The 16,679-nt window shown below is 34.1% G+C and overlaps 1 protein-coding gene across 12 annotated transcripts in view; it reads right to left on the bottom strand.

Annotated features, from left to right (window-relative positions):
- Positions 1-16,679, bottom strand: part of LOC132905063 (phosphatase and actin regulator 4B) — a 397,089-nt gene that overhangs the window by 162,234 nt on the left and 218,176 nt on the right. The window lies entirely within an intron of this gene.

Here is a 16,679-nt window from a genome sequence, read left to right as displayed (position 1 = left end):
CGGGGTCACGAATACACGGACCCTGTCCAGCGCAGATGTGCCACTGAATCGTATTCGGGCCGAGAACTTGCCTACGGCCAGAATCAAGCAAAAGACGAGAAGCAGTCAGAATTTTTCTGCTCTGTCTCCTTATCCTTTATCGCCTTTTCCTTCTATTATATCTTTCCATTGTGGATGAAGTGAATATATCGATAGTAAATTCTAATTCAATTCTGAATTCGATTAGATTTCTTTCACCACGTTTAGGATTTTATATTTATATATTAATATTAAATATTGCTATGAAATATTTATATGCAAAATAATTTAATATAAAATAATATATATAAATATATGTACACTTTGTGTATAAAATAATATATATATAGAATATTTTATAGAAATATTTATATACAAAATAACAGGGATTTTTTAATTAATATATTAATATATATAGAATATTTTATAGAAATTTCTATGAAATATTTATATATAAAATAATATATATAAATATATGTATACTTTAAGTATAAAATAATTTATATATAGAATATGTTATAGAAATATTTATATACAAAATAACAGGGATTTTTTAATTAATATATATTAATATATATAGAATATTTTATAGAAATTTCTATGAAATATTTATATATAAAATAGTATATATAAATATATGTATATCTTATGTATAAAATAATTTATATATAGAATATTTATATACAAAATAACAGGGATTTTTTCATTAATTTTCACAATAAAACGTTTCATGTTTAAAAGAGGAATGTAATAAGACTCTATGCTGCTGACGTTGAAATTGTAGAACCTTAGAGAATACTTGGCGACTAAAAATACAAAAATTCCTTCCTTTATACGAAACCTCGTAGGATTATTGATGTTACTTCAATTAATGAATTAATCGTTTAATCTATTAAGGGATAAGCTTGTGTTAACGGAGTATTCAATTTGCATATTTTGCCGGTCAATTTATGAATTTTAATTAGATCCCTACATATATACACTATTTAATTCTCGATAAATTAAAATAAGCTTCCAAATTGTTTCGAATCGTTTGATAAACGTTTCCTATAAATTTACCTGCTACACCTCCCTTCTTCTTCGTTATCGCCTAATGAATAAATGCATAACATACGATCTCTAATAGCGATCAGGCATGGAATACACCGCTCTCGGGTCATCGTCATGAAAAATCGTCTCATCAATCGCCGAAGTTCCATTTCTCATTTTTCACGGTACGTAGAACTACGAACTAACCAAGATAAATCGATCCAAGTATAAGCGAATTATTTAAACAATTGAAAGTGACATTGTCAAACTGCGACTGATAATTTTCTATTTGAAAAACTCATTAAGGCACCGCCTAGAGGACTTGTCACGTTCGACTTTACGTTACTCCACCCCTCAACACAATTCGATAATTATGTCGCGAACAGCCGCGAGCGACGCGACACGGCAATTTTTCAACCCCGTCTCGCAAACTATATCATCTTGATCGTTTCGACTCGACTGGAATAAAAAATTCACGTTGATAGACTCTTTTCCTCTCACTTGTGAGACAACGAAATGGACATCGAAATGGAGAGCGATCGAATCGAACGGATGTTAAAATAAATCCTTTTAAATCCCTCACGTGTTTCTAATTTCATGTAATTTTCCCTAATAGAATGAGATCATGATCATGATAAATTCTCTTCAACGAGTATTACCTGCGATATTTCCTCGAAATTCACGTTTTTGTTCCCCTTTCTACCCCGTTAGTTATTCAACTGCTGGATTTTGAGCTTTAACAAATGACAATGTCATACCGTCCTTCCTCGTTACGGCGGATAAATTTTTACTCGTCTAACTGAATTCATCTACTTCCTTCCTTCTTGCTCTCTTTTCTCCTTTTCTTGCACGCGCGAGCGACAGACACTCGCAAAGGCAGGAAACGCGTTTCAACAAAACGACGAAATGATTCATTTTCGCTCGGTTAGCAGTATCGACCCTGATGGAACGACGAAGCAACGTCGTCTGATCAACCAAGTAACGATACGAATCTAATATACTCGGAACTTCGATTTCATTGGATAAGAATTTATGGAATGTTTCACGTTGTTATTCCTCCTCTAATAAATCGTGATTTATGAACATTATTCTGATAATCAAGTTTCGCGTCACAACCACTTTTCTCAAGGAAGAGGATACAAAGAAATGAAATATGTAGGTCTTTAAAGTCATTTTCCTATGATATAGTGATGCATAAACTGACAATCTCAAAGTGTTTTATCATACTCGAAAGAAATTATGCATTTGATTATGAAAATTTAAATAAATAAATGATTATGATACTGCTGCAGTAACATTACATAACTTATGGTTTTTTCAGTCTTATCAAATATCAATCAGAATCAATAAATAATCCTTTCATTCAGTTTTGTAATGTTACTACACCAGTAAAAAAGAATCGTAGGAGGAATGAAACGATATTTCGTCGTAAGTCGGACAATTAAAGAGGCAAAAATCACCCGAGAACGCACAATTAAAAGAAACAAAGACGAAGAAACTATATTCTTCCACCTTGAACAATTCCTCGTCACGAGGGCAGAGATTCTCGCTTCGAACAATAGCCTAAGCGTTTCCAATCGCTTCCAGCAAGAATACAAAGCAGCAACCATCAACCCTTCGCGGTGAAACCTTGAAAAATGTAAATTGAAGTGAAGAAGAGAAAAGGAAAGGGAAAAAGTAATTAAAAAGAAAGAAACCAAATCCAAGGAGAAAACATAAGAAATAAAAAAAAATCGATCTCTCCCTACCAAATTTTGAAAAATGTAAATTAAAAAATAAAAAGAATTAAAAAGGAAGAAATGAAATCCCAAAAAGTAAAAAGTGGGATACTCGCTACAAAGGTAAACAATTCATGAACAAGCTAAAAAATCCTACTCGCGTTAAGTTCTTTAAATATTTCAGCGCTCGCGACCATTTCGACTGTCTGAAATTTCCTTCTGCGGTTTTATCCGATTGAATTAAACCGATGAATCGACGCTCGTTCAATCTTCCGCCAGTAAAATTAACTGGAACGTCGAACGATAGTCCCCGAGCGAAACCCTCTGAATCAGATTAAAAGATAAGAAACGGCCGATCGGTTAGAGAAAATAGTACGGCACCTAACAGCGACGAATATCTTGGTCGAACTTCCGGCAGCCGATGAAAACACAAAACCTATTATTACGGGTAGGATTCAAAGGTTAGACTACTTGATTCATATGTCAGTCATTGATGTGAGTTAAGGACAAGCCTCGCCAGGGTATTTCAGGGTATTTCACAAAATTACGATATACCAGATGCGTGCTTTTGACGCGTGTCGTTCACAACGCGAATGCAAAAGGCGCGAGTCAAGTAAAACGTCGCCTGTGATCGCCGTACAACAGGGACGAGGCTGATGAATCCTTGAAAAAAGTTTGATAGCTCGACCTCTAGAAAACTCCTAGGTGCAGAGTTTTCTCCGTGGAACTACAAATTGAAACATCTGAAACAGCTTTATTTATAATATTTATGGTGTGGAGTTTCATGATTTTCTATGACAATGGAATATGTTAGAATGAATTAATTGATTGTAGAACGTTGTTCCAAGTTTATAATTCAGAGCAGAATTATTAGCCAATATGATTTAGAAAAAGAAACCTGAATATAATAATAATAATAATACTAATAATGTAAAAATATATTATATGAAATTAATTTATTTAATATTCATACACGTACCTAAATTAATTATCCTTCTCACGATGTTTTACCAGTTTACTATTAGCAATAAAATAAATAAAATTGAATAAAAATAAATAAAAATAGCAAAGTAATTAAAAGAAATGTTTTCGCTGCTAAAAGTAATCGATAAGTAAATGATGAACTAAATTAGTGATATTGATGTTAGGCGGCATTCGGGATGCAATCAGTTGATGGATTTTGCAATGGCACGCTATGCAGTGATTCTATGAATCGAACGAGATTGTTGAGCTCTCGATGCTTAAGAGACTTAGAAGTTAGTTGCCGAACTTTAGGAAGTAGCGGATGATACTTCGTCATTAGCGATCTGTAGGATCTTTCAGCAAATATTCATGTGATGGAAACAGTGGATACGCATTCAGTAACCTTCGAAATTTGCAACAAAGTTTTCAAAGTCGTGCCTCTATCGGATTTCACGTCATTTATTATTAAACGAACATTGCATATGGCGAAGGACTATAATTCATTCCGTTGAAATTTCTACATAAAAGCACCATATAGACAGCTAATGTCTTTCTTTCATTCTCGATGTTACACATACACATTCCTATACTTTAACGAACTATTATCTAATGAAACGTCAAATGTATCTATTTTTGTTAAAGCTGGCTCTAATCTTAATAAACTGTCTCTTCCTTACTAAAACGTTAAAATATGTTTCTATTATTAATAATTGATAAAAAGGATAAGACAATGCAATCCTGTAACAGTCCCTTAAAAAAGAAATAAACATGTTGTTTTAGCTTATGCACCTAACTACACACCTAACATTTACATATACATACAGTAAACTTCATAGCTGAATACGAAATAAGTCTCGTGCCATATTGATTTACCTACAGACTGATCCATGTTTCTCATCTATATTAATTTGTATTCCTGTGCGTTTTATATCTTTCCAATCGATTTTCAATTTACACAACATATGTTCTTCAAGAGTTCTTGAATAAATTCCATGCCTTTGAAGCATATACCGAGTGTATCACTGTATTTTCACTCTTCCTGTATAATAGGTACTATTCCACAATATTATATCCTTCATTGTTATTACTTCTACATTTATACAACCGTATCCTCCACTAAACGACTACTCTCCTTACAATCTATAACCATCATCGGGCGGAGCAAGATCGGAAAGCTTACACGAAAGAACGAGAAGAATACAATGTTACCAAACCAGCTTTGTCCCAATAATAAAAAGCCCTGATCGAAGCTATTTTTGATTTGATTCAGCGACAGAGAAGGCGTGTGTGCGGTCACGATCAGTCGGAAGAAACGAGCCGAGGGGACTCGAGAGACCCGTCCTCGAGTGGGAGAGTATCATCCTTACCGCAGCACGCTAAACCGATTGTAGCCGGATGTGCTGATAAATAATTCGTAGCTGAACGAACCCGAGGAACCGGGGGGTGAATCTGTAGGGAATTGGGTCATCGGTTTGCTTCGGGATGGAAGTCAATACAGAAGTCGTCCGCAGAATCTGTGCAGGCGGTTGAAGACGAGTGGCGAACTCTCGCGAAACTGGATTCTCTGTGAGCGTGTCGTTGAAATTGCACCGTAGGGGTGGTAGTAAAAGCGATCGTACATGGGGAGGAAACCCCGTATGCACTTTCAGGGAGTTTGCGTGCTTTCCACGAATGTAAATCCGACAAAGTTGCCGCGAGGAAACACGGTTCCCTCGTCAGTCTTATGGATTTTTTCCCCACTTCCTTCCGTTTTCGGTTTCTTCGGTTTCAATTTCTTTCCTTCAACTAACGCGCGATCGTTCTAACAGAGAATCTTTCGATTGAAGTTTCGAAGATGAGTAAAAAAAGCGTGAGGTGTGTGGTATAGATTTCCACTCGAATTATTTTAAAATAAATATAACGAATTAGAAAAAAATATACATTAGAATGATCAGACATTTAAGAATTGTATGAAGTTTTTAAGATAATTTTGTTTGGAAAATTTCGAAATAAATTTGTTTATCTTTTCGAAGAAGAATCACAGAAACAATCCTCTATAATATTAATTTAAAACCGTTGTTAACATTTTCAAATTCAGAATTTTTATATATAGTTTTAAAACAGTAGCTGAAAATCCTATAAAATTAAATATAAGAATCTAATGTTTCTTCCATTTATCAAACTGCTCAATTTCAAAGGCCGACGCTGCTGATTTAACGATGCATCAAAGTAAATTGATATAATGCGATTGATGCACGTCTCTAGTTTTACAATGAAAGAGCTGTAATCTCAAAATCTCCTTGTTAAACAAACCATAGTGATATTTTAATCAAAATATCGTCTCTTGTTTTAAATAAGCTGTTACATCAAGCTAGTAATTTACGTGAAAGCACGAGTCATGTTTCGAAGCTTCGCAAACCTAGTTTCATCGCTTATAACGGCAATAAAGGAAGAATAATGACTCTCCGCTACAAACTAAAGACAATAACCACGTGTAGCAAGAAAAATGATGGATTAATAAACTGCCGCCGGATAATCGGATACTATTGAAAATACTGCGTCCAGCAAATCCATCATCGTGTATGAAAGGTGCAACACAGACACCTCGTAAAATTCATAATTTATAAAATAAACGTTGTTTGGAAGTTTTTTACTCAAATCTATAAACACTACATTCATCAATCATCCGATAAATTTAATGGATAAATTTCATTTTCCGTAATTATCCAATTGAACCGAAAGGAGAGCTTATAATATGTATTCTTTTTCAGATAAAAGATTATTATTTACTATTACATTATTTTTTACTGCATTAATTTATAAGAACATTTATATCAACATTTCGATGTTGTTTGAGATACATTACGTTTACTCGGTAACTTCATCCCTTTCTAGGGCTGTTCTCTATTCATAGAAACTGCTTTACCGCAGCACGGTAACAGAATGTTCTGAAAAGTTGCACAGAGCCGTCGAACAGACGTTAACCACCAGACCAGTTTCTGTGTATGATATACGAAGAACCATTTACACTAACTTGTAATTATAATACGAGTATATTTGCCATCGTTAGGTGGCGCTAGTTTCCAGCCACGGAATTCACTAACGTCTTCAGCTAGGGGAAAATATTTTACCGACTATCGGTACAGGTTTATCAACCGTATTGTTCTTGACGAGATATTTAAATTTTCTCAACCGTTAAGTACAAACCTCTCGTATGAAGAACACAAATTTAGTAAGTTGAAAAAGAGCGAATTTGAGAAATATTTTACGCTATTAAACCAGAGTAACATCGTAGGGTAAAGCTTCATCGATCGCGTGAGTGTTGGGAGACGACATATGAGAAGCTTTCCACCAGATGGCAACGAGCTACAGTGCACAACGCGCGAAAAAAAAGTACTAGGCAGGATCGATATCATGGAGATCTAACTAAAGCTTTTACGAGTTTTCTCATAAATGGATGCATGATTTTTATGTCTGTCGTAAAACTCCAAACGGCTGCGTACATCATATTCACGTGTCACTTGAAAATTTATAAAATAAATACCAATTAAACCTAACTATAAGATACACGAAGAAGAGAAGCATGTCTTTCATAAAATTGTCCGGTATAACGACCGTGTCTGGCGAAATATTTAATCGAATTTTAGTCAACTTCTGTCTGAACGTCCTCGAGTTTTGTTTAATTCCTCTGAAGAGTTCGCAATAAAAGAGATAAGATAGTAGAAGATAGAATACATGACCAGAGAAGGAGAGGTGAAGAACGCGATGATAGCTTGCAATTAGCAAAGGTTAAACGAGCAATTAAGAATTGTTTCACTGAGATGGCGTACGATAATCGTCCACGTTTAAAGCTGCGCTTCGCGTAAAATGGCGAAACACGAATCGCAATCAGTTTTCCTCGCGTCTGCGTATGCTTAGGAATCTTTCATCGCAATAATTAATTACGAGTCCGTTTATTACCATCACTGGAGTGGGGATAACAATCATAAACGGGTCGTTTAACATCATTAAAGATCAGCGAATGAGAATGTTATGCCAATTAAGAACGCAATGACGTAAAATTTACAAATTTATACAGAATATAGCTTCGCGTTTATATACTATGTTAATGTTATGATAATTAAAAGTTATTAATATAATTACTGACATCTATCCGATGCATCCTGTATTATACACAATGCATTATTAATATATATAAATTAAACGGTTGGTAAAAATATTGTTCAATGATAAAAATTCGAATTTTTTTGTTTCACGGGTACTACACTAACAAAGACTTACGTGAAAATGAAGATTATGCAGGTACACGTTATCTTTCATCCAAGCATTTTTCTGTTTGTATAGTGATACATACCTGAAGCAAAAAGATAAAATACTATGTTAAATTTCAACATCATAATAAATAATAAATTATAAGCGCATACGTGTTTGAAAACGTTTTAAATTATCACGATATCAAAGACTCAAATAGGTCATTCAAGTTTCAAATTTCTACTGTTAATTTCATCTGCTTCAATCGTAAAATATACGTCACCGTGTTATAGCAATATTTCGCACACGTATTACTATCACAGTTACGAAACAATGTCAAATTTAATCGCGATTACAAGTAATATATTTACATGGAAATTGAGGTACGTTTCTCTTATTTAACATATTGACATATTTAACGTCATTCTTGCAATATATGCAAAATTACATAAAATCAAATCAAACTATTAGCCTATTACTAGCGACATTCGTATGTATAGTGACTGGAATATAGGTACCTTCTGTCATACTCTTTCAAATTGCATTTCGCTCGAAATAAATCAGAAAATTAGACGAGTTATATACTCTTTGATCTCCGTACTGTTACTCGTCGAACGTTAATTAATATTCATGCAATGGCATAATTTAAATTTAATTCGCGACATATCAAATGATTGTTTCATTCTATCTCCCAACAATCGCATGGACGATTAAACTTTCTATTACATTAACGACATAGATTAATTTGATAAAATAATTGAAGTGATGCATTGATCACTGACATTAGTACATTTTTGTTAATTTAATATTTAATATTCACAATTTCGATTATTAATGTTGTATTCGTATATTTTTGGTGGAAATTTTCTGTTATTGAATAATCAGATATTTTTACGGTACCAGTAATTATCATTTTTCCATTAAACTTCCTCTTCTCTATGTGGAAAATTCATAATAGTAATCCCCATAGTCTTAAACTGAACTCTCATAAAAATCATGTTACTTACTACTATGAAGTACTATAGTGATATATACAAATACTTAAAAGATATAGACAGCTGTTACATGTCTCATGTCTTTATATTGAGAAACAAAAATTGTTAATAAACGGAAATTATGTTTTAAGCGGAGTAGATTAATAGACAGTAACAAAGTCGAAGCATGTAACTCATGCATTAAAGAGCAGAATATTTGCGTCACGAACGTGCTATCTTTAGAAAGTATTGAACAACAATTTCTTGCGAAGCTATAGCCAACGTTGTGGAAAACAACACGAATAAAAGTCGATAAAAAAGAAAGGAGGGAAGGTGGAGAATGAAAGGGAGAATCATACAGAAACGAACACGTTCAGTCGACGTAATTAAGATGTAGGCCGTTGATTAGCCGTTTCTACGAAAACCCACGCGTTACCGGGTTAATGAAAAGGAAGAAGAAAGAGAAGAAGAATTCCCCGTGGGAATTGCACTTCAACGAACGGTACTCGTGTTCGTATTTAGACACGATTCACTTCCAAGTTAAACTTCCACTGTGTTTATAACAATTAATGCTAATTATACAATATGTTAAATTGTAAATTTTTCTAAGAAGCCAGTGAAAAATTCGTTTATAAAACTAAACAGCATCAAGAAATCCAACTCTTCTGAAGATTAAATTAAAATCATACTAAATAATAAAAAATTCAACACAGTCCCCGCTCAACGTTAGAACAACCAATTCTACTTTGTATCTAAATATGTATATCACATCTATGTATATGTATAATCATAATTAGAATGGTGCATGTTATATAATGTTAACATATATATATAGGAATCCTCAAGGTATCTCGATCGCAATAAAGCTCTGTCTATATTAACTGTACCAAAAGCTGCTGCATATTTTTAGCAATCGTAAATAAAAGAAATTGATCCTAAAATAAAAATAAAAGAATCCATCACTTTGACAACCTTATTTCTTACTTCCACTCTTTAAAAAAATCATCGGAAAAACGTTACATTCTTGCACATGTATGTATATGCATCGCATCTAATGGTTAATTCATCCCCAGCCACAGTTCGTGACGCTAATAATTCTTAAATACGTCGCCTTCAACACGAGGTCGATCGCGTGTTCAATTTTCTCGGTCGTCGGATGATTTTTCACGATATACAGGAACTCCAAGTAACATCAAAACGCGACACAATCCATTATCTCGCATCCCTCGCGACGCGAACGCCTAAACAGCAGGGGCGCGAGTTGGTGTGCTTTTTAAAATTTCAATTAGCGAGCAGACTTTATCCGGTATCCATTGTTATCGAAGATCCGCCAGCGGAATTAATTATCACTCGCGAATATTCCATTAATGAGCGCCCAGGAGAATGCAACGCAGAAGACAGTCCTTTTGCGCGGTATTCGAACGAGTAACGAGGGCTGCTACCCGATTTCTGTTTACAGAGAAACATGGGTGGACTGAGTTAGACGATTTCATCCTGATAATTGTTTCGACTATCGTGCTTCTTTCTTTCTTTCTCGCGAACCTGCGTGTTGCGAATTGATCTAATTGAAGTGGGCTGGGGACAGGGACTGTTTCAACCTCTTTCGGATTTGTATGGTGTTGTTTACAATGATATGAAGCATTTTCTAAATTATTTTGGACAATAAGTGAGTGAGAATATTGTCCGTAATAATAGTTTAATAATTGTTCTGGATTCTTTGATCACAGGGTTTGTTTCATTCGTTTGGACTTAGTTTAACAATATGTAAAAATAATACTTTCATACTTTTTTACCACTTATAGCATTTTACAGCCATGTTCTGAATAAAAACAATATCAGATAAAACATATTCAGTTTTTTCACAAAATTTCAATAAAGAACATCATTGAAACAAGATATTTTAACGTACATCTATCCTTTTAAACAAAATCCACTACGTTCGTGACAATTTCAAATTGTTTTTTATCAAATAGTTTTTTATCATGAAATATACTTTTCATGCGATATCTTTAATACTAATTGCTGTGAAAATGATTCTGAACCAACAGCGACGTGTAAGCGACGAAAATTCAGAAAATCCTGCTTTGCTGTCTGAAAACCACCGGCTGGATACATCGATCGTGGCGATACCTTTATTTTCATCCGTTTCGTACGAGCAAAGACTATTGGTCATACTGTCGTCGTGCAACTGAATGCACTGCAAACACATACGAAAACACGCGACAGGCCAGTATGAACAGTGTGAAAGCACCTTTCGTCGTGATACATTGTTTGCGACTGTTATTTGTCCAGAAATATTCGACCGAGCGATTCTTTTTTTCTCGCCGAGTTCCTCGGAAAAAGTGGTAAATTTTGCGAAAAAAGAAGAAAAAAAAAAAGACCCGCCTTTGATAAGCTTCGTGTGCCGAAAAGCTTTTATACCCTGATGCATTGAGAAATAAAAATATCGCGTTATATAATTCGATCGGCGATGAAAAAGATCTGCTCTTTGGCACTGGTAATATTTTCAAATGGAATTTTTCTCGCGATTCAATATCGTAAATTCTACTTTTTACACTCGTAATATTTTTTGCCGAAAGAAGCATCGATGCGAAAGCAAATATCGCGCTAAAAACATTTCCTTGTCAATTTTATACTAGATTTGGATTTTAAAACGCAGGTGTGTAATAAATCGTAGTTTTGCAGCTACGATTCTTCGCCAATGTGGAAATAAAAAGGAAGCTGGAAGATGTATCTTCTAAATCCAAATGAAATGGATACTAAATTCTTTGAATAGATAATCACTGCATATTGTAATAATTTGAAATTACAATAACTGAATCACAAGCTTAAACATTTAATTAACGCTAAAATAAAAAGATATCTGAAGAAGCTAGTACGTAGAACTTAATTAGATTGAAATTCAGAAAAAACCTGAAATTTACGAAATTTCATTATCACTTTCCTACTCCATTCGGATAATTTGACGAATCGGGTGTTCATCTACAAGTTCTTAAATACATCTCGGTCAATAAAAATTTTTACAAAGATATAACAAATTCTACAAAATAGATCGTAACACTAGTTTCATAAATAATACAAACTTCTTGAGTCTAGCGTGGCAAGGAACACTTCATCTCGCGGGCCAACCAGACATTTCGTTGTGTGTGCATTCGAGCATGGTTAGCGTGCCGTGCATGGTAAGTAGTCACGGATTAGTCTAGCCTATGGTTTTCTTTGTAAGCAAATTAGGTGTGACTACATTGCTTGAATAATGATCTTTTCCGTAAGCAACGCGTGAATATGTCCGTGAAGAACAGAAGCTAAGTCATGGAGTTAAATATTAAGACAAGTAGCCGAGACAAACACGCCGTGTCCCTCGTATATTTGTAATAGTAAAAGGACTGAACATTTTTAAAAAATTCTTCCCTCGGAGAGGATTCTTAGTAAATGCATCGTATTGAACGAGTTTCGAATATTTGATGATTCTAGGAAAATGGATGTAGAACATTTCGAGTCATTTTATCTTTTAAATATAATAATACGATTTATAATATATATAACGATAATTACAAAAGGAAACATTATCGTTTACGTGCTTTGGGATATTTCTATCATTATGTTGAATATTTAAAGGATGTTGTTGTTCGTAAATTTGTAACGCATTACTTCATCTTTCAACTTCAGATAATTGATCCTTACTGTGGAATTTAATATGGAACTTAAATGGATTCGTGAAACTCTTGAAACGTTCAAGAAGATCTAAAAAAGTTCATAATATCTTCAAACACTCGAAATTCATAGTATCGTAAAATTCTTGACAAATACACTCGCTGAAATACATTACACAGTTAAATATCATAAAGTAAAGCTCAAAGTTATGTTCGGTCCAGTGTAAATAATAGACACCCATGTTTACACAGTAGAAACTGGCAAAAATGAATATATTATGTCTTTTTACGATCTTCATACGTTACGCCTGTGTAATTTCAATCTGACGTTCAACGTGCGCAACAACGTCGAGAAATTTTCAGGCTGAAACACCACAACGTGCGATTAGGTCACTTGAATAAATGATTCGTTGCTTATTTCGAGCGGTGATGAAGTTTGCTCTCCCAAAGGAGATTTCACTGAGAACTGTTTCGACCAAAAAAACAAAGGGGAACGAAAGAACAGAAGGCATTATGCGCCTTGCAAAGAGACCTTGCCTCGCCGGCATTCTTCTCGTCGTCGTGCTCCACTCGGCCGGTATAAATTAACGTGCAACTCTAATTACCTACTTCGTGACCGGCCACGTGGAGTGGTCTCGTGGAACTTGCCAGAGGGGCACACGTTGTTTTTCCAGCCGTTGTTGCGCGTTTCCAGCGCGAAACGGCACGCAACATCGACTTTCCAAACTGGCCGATAATACCGTTGCTAGGATCCTACCGTGAAATCTGATGGGGAGCAAGAATGAATCGTTGAAAGAAAGTCACGCGAGTCCGACAGCTTGGAATGGTTGTGTTATGTACCGTGAAATATGTTAGTTGGTTAACGCGCCCTTTGTAGTGTTTATGGGATGTAAATAGAAATTGCAACGTGGTATAGACCTTTGGTTGAAAGGAACTTCAAGTGGAAAGAAATTAGCGGATGCCTTGGAAAGGGGTTTTCTATTCATTGATGCCATAATGCGAAACTTACGTGGATACTTGTTTGTCTTCAATGGATTATAATTTAGTTATGAAAGATCCACAACGAATTCATATTTTATTGAATCTATCGTAGAATAATTCAATATAACGCTATTTATTTTTAAAAACTGTTTATTTTTGATAGAATATTGATTTTGGAATAATCCATGCGCAATATCTATGCTATTAATAGACATTAATAGTTTACTTATTTTTTAATGATAATACGTGTCAGTACCTTATCGATATCTTATCCACAATCGCTAATACTATTTCTAAGAAGAAATAAATTCCAGCTTTTGATTAAAACATCTATGGTACGACAAATATGGTGGGAGAACTTTTTAAATCGATGAAAGTCGAAAACTGATATTTCCCCTCTCTGGCGATCAAATATTAATTTAATTATTTCATCGTTATAAAATTTCTTGATTTCTTCGAACTATTTCGATTTGCTTCTCTCAAGAAATGGACCACAGCGGAACTCCATTACGATCGGCTAAATGGGAACGAACGTCGAAGTTAAATTAAATTAGACACGAATAATAACAGTAACTCTAGTGAACGAGGCCGCTTTCGCGAAGAATACTAATCACGACCACGTCTTCACTATTTCTATGGTTTAATTCCTTTTTCAATGACATTTTTTGAAACCAAAAGTGTTCTTTCACAACGTATAGTTTTCATCTCGTTTTTCACTTTTATCGGTAAAAACTAAGTTAAAGAAAATGTCTTAAAGAAATAAACATAGTTCACCAACTTTCTTTAAAAAACGCAAAATAATTTTATGTTACATGAAAAGAAAAAGAACAAAAGTAGGAAAAGAAAAAAATGAAAAATGAAAACAAACAAAAAAAAAAAAAAAGAAAGAGAAGAGAAAGAAATGGGAAGGGAAAAACGAAAAGAAGAAGGAAATTGGAGCTTCATAAACGAATTCTGCAAAAGTGTTGTTATTTTATCGGCGAACATTCGAGAGCACTCGTCGAATTGATATGTAGCGATATCGATTCCGCAGTTCGCGAAGAAACGAACTTGCGGTTTCAAGGAAAAAGAGAGTGAAGGAGAAAAAGAAGAGAATAAACGAGAGAAACTTTCACGAGGGTGGCAGCTTGATGGGGGAAATGGTTGATCTAAAAATTTTAAATTGCTTTCGTGAAATAATGTTTCCCACCGCGATAACTTTTCGTATAAACTGCAGAAATTAATTCCACCGTGTCATTAATTATCGTTTCCGATCAAAGAACAATCGCGACACACTGAATGACATCGTAGCTTGCGAGCCTTTCCTATGTAAAATATCGTTCGTTGTCTTCTTTTTATAGGTATCGGTTTCCCGAGATTATGGAGAAATTCATGGCCGAAGAAAATGGAAATGAGTCTCGTATATATGGAGCAAAAATTTTAAGCTACTTGATTTATATAAAATTGCTTTACTGGTAGATGCACGTTATAGCAACCGCTCTTTTTTGATTCAGATTTTATTCAGTAGGCTTTTGGCGTGATAAGTTACCATAGATGAGAATGTTTCTTCTTTTTTCTTTCCTTTTTACAGATCTAAATTCAGTATCTTAGAGATATGGGAATCAGATAGTTAGATATTATTCGCTAGCTGCGATTATCAGTTGTTATTACACGAATGACTAATCAGAAAACATACCACTTCAAGTTGCAAACATAAATTAATAGTATATAAATCTAAAGATTTTGTTCAATGCGACAGATGCAAACGTGCAGATTTATGTGGAATTCAGTTAAACAAGAGACAAAGAATAAATGCTCCGAGAAACAATTGCATTGAAAAATTCCACACAGCATAGGGTTAAATAACATAAAAATAGCGGATATCTTATGATTATATAGCATATGATTTGGGAAATGAAACATAATAAAATGTTAGTATTTCTTAAACATCTTGTTTAAATATTTTCTCAACTGATTCAATTAATTTACATATCTGTCAAATCAATTTATCGAGATTATCCATAAATCTCTTAAACTAAATTTTCTGAATTGGATCATTGCTTCTTTAATCAACTCAATATAGAAAATAAGCATTCGAAATGCTGTGGAATTAAGAGGATTTAGAAAATTTTAAGGACAAAAAGAATGGACTGATTGTATATACGTATACAGTACTTAACCCACATCCTTTGCTTCCAATTGCTCTGTCAATCAATTTTATCGAGACCATCCACAAACTTTCTCCTTTTAGATCTCATTCTCTGTAATAAAGCTAATTACATTGACATAGAAATTTAACAACCTTGGAATATAAAGAAACACGAAGGAATACAATTTCTAAAAAAATTATAATAGGAACAGTAATTTGGTGCAAAATCTCTCACTAAAAGAAAAAGTGATTAATTTGTTCATAAGTAACGAGAAATCACATATGATCAACTTTCGACCTTTAATACCCACATAAAGGATTGTTCTTCCGAAAAATAACAATAACATAATCTTCTCTCCATAAATAATAGAAGGAATAAAAATATTATTTAAATAAATAAAACTTCATTTCGGGTTAAAAAAAAAAATGTACCGAGCCAATGAAATAAAATCATAACTTCTGTCAGTGGCAACGTTAAAAAATTTTTATTTCGAGCTTCGATAAATTTTATCCAAACTACAAAAACGTCCACCTAGCTTCAACTTCGACATACACACATACGCGCATGTGTATGTACCTACAATTCAACGCTACCATGTTATCGAACATGGAATCGAAAATTTACGTTGATCTCAGATATTAACTCACGTCCTCACAATAAGTTTGCGTGTCTCGACTCCTACTCATACGCGAATTTTTCCTTGCACCGTGTTTACACTCACAATAAATTTGCCAGATAGGTGCCAATAGATATTGTACGTACAAAGCAGCTATCTGAAATGGTTACATACTACCTGTCGCGTGCGAAAATCTCAATGTAAGTGGAAGTACAGGTGTTCGTAGAATTCTTGTGTTACGAGAACATGAAAATTCACTTGTAAAATTTCTCTTTTTGTGTTTATTATCGTTTAAATGTGTTTATACCGTTTCTTCCGATGTTTGGAACGTGTATGATGAAATCCAGATTGCTCTTCTTTGTTGATGAGTT

The sequence above is a fragment of the Bombus pascuorum genome, chromosome 3 (genome assembly GCF_905332965.1).
Source record: "Bombus pascuorum chromosome 3, iyBomPasc1.1, whole genome shotgun sequence".
NCBI classification, from domain to species: Eukaryota; Metazoa; Arthropoda; class Insecta; order Hymenoptera; family Apidae; genus Bombus; species Bombus pascuorum.
The sequence above is the reverse complement of the archived record's forward strand: the minus strand, read 5'-3'. Positions and strand labels throughout refer to the sequence as shown.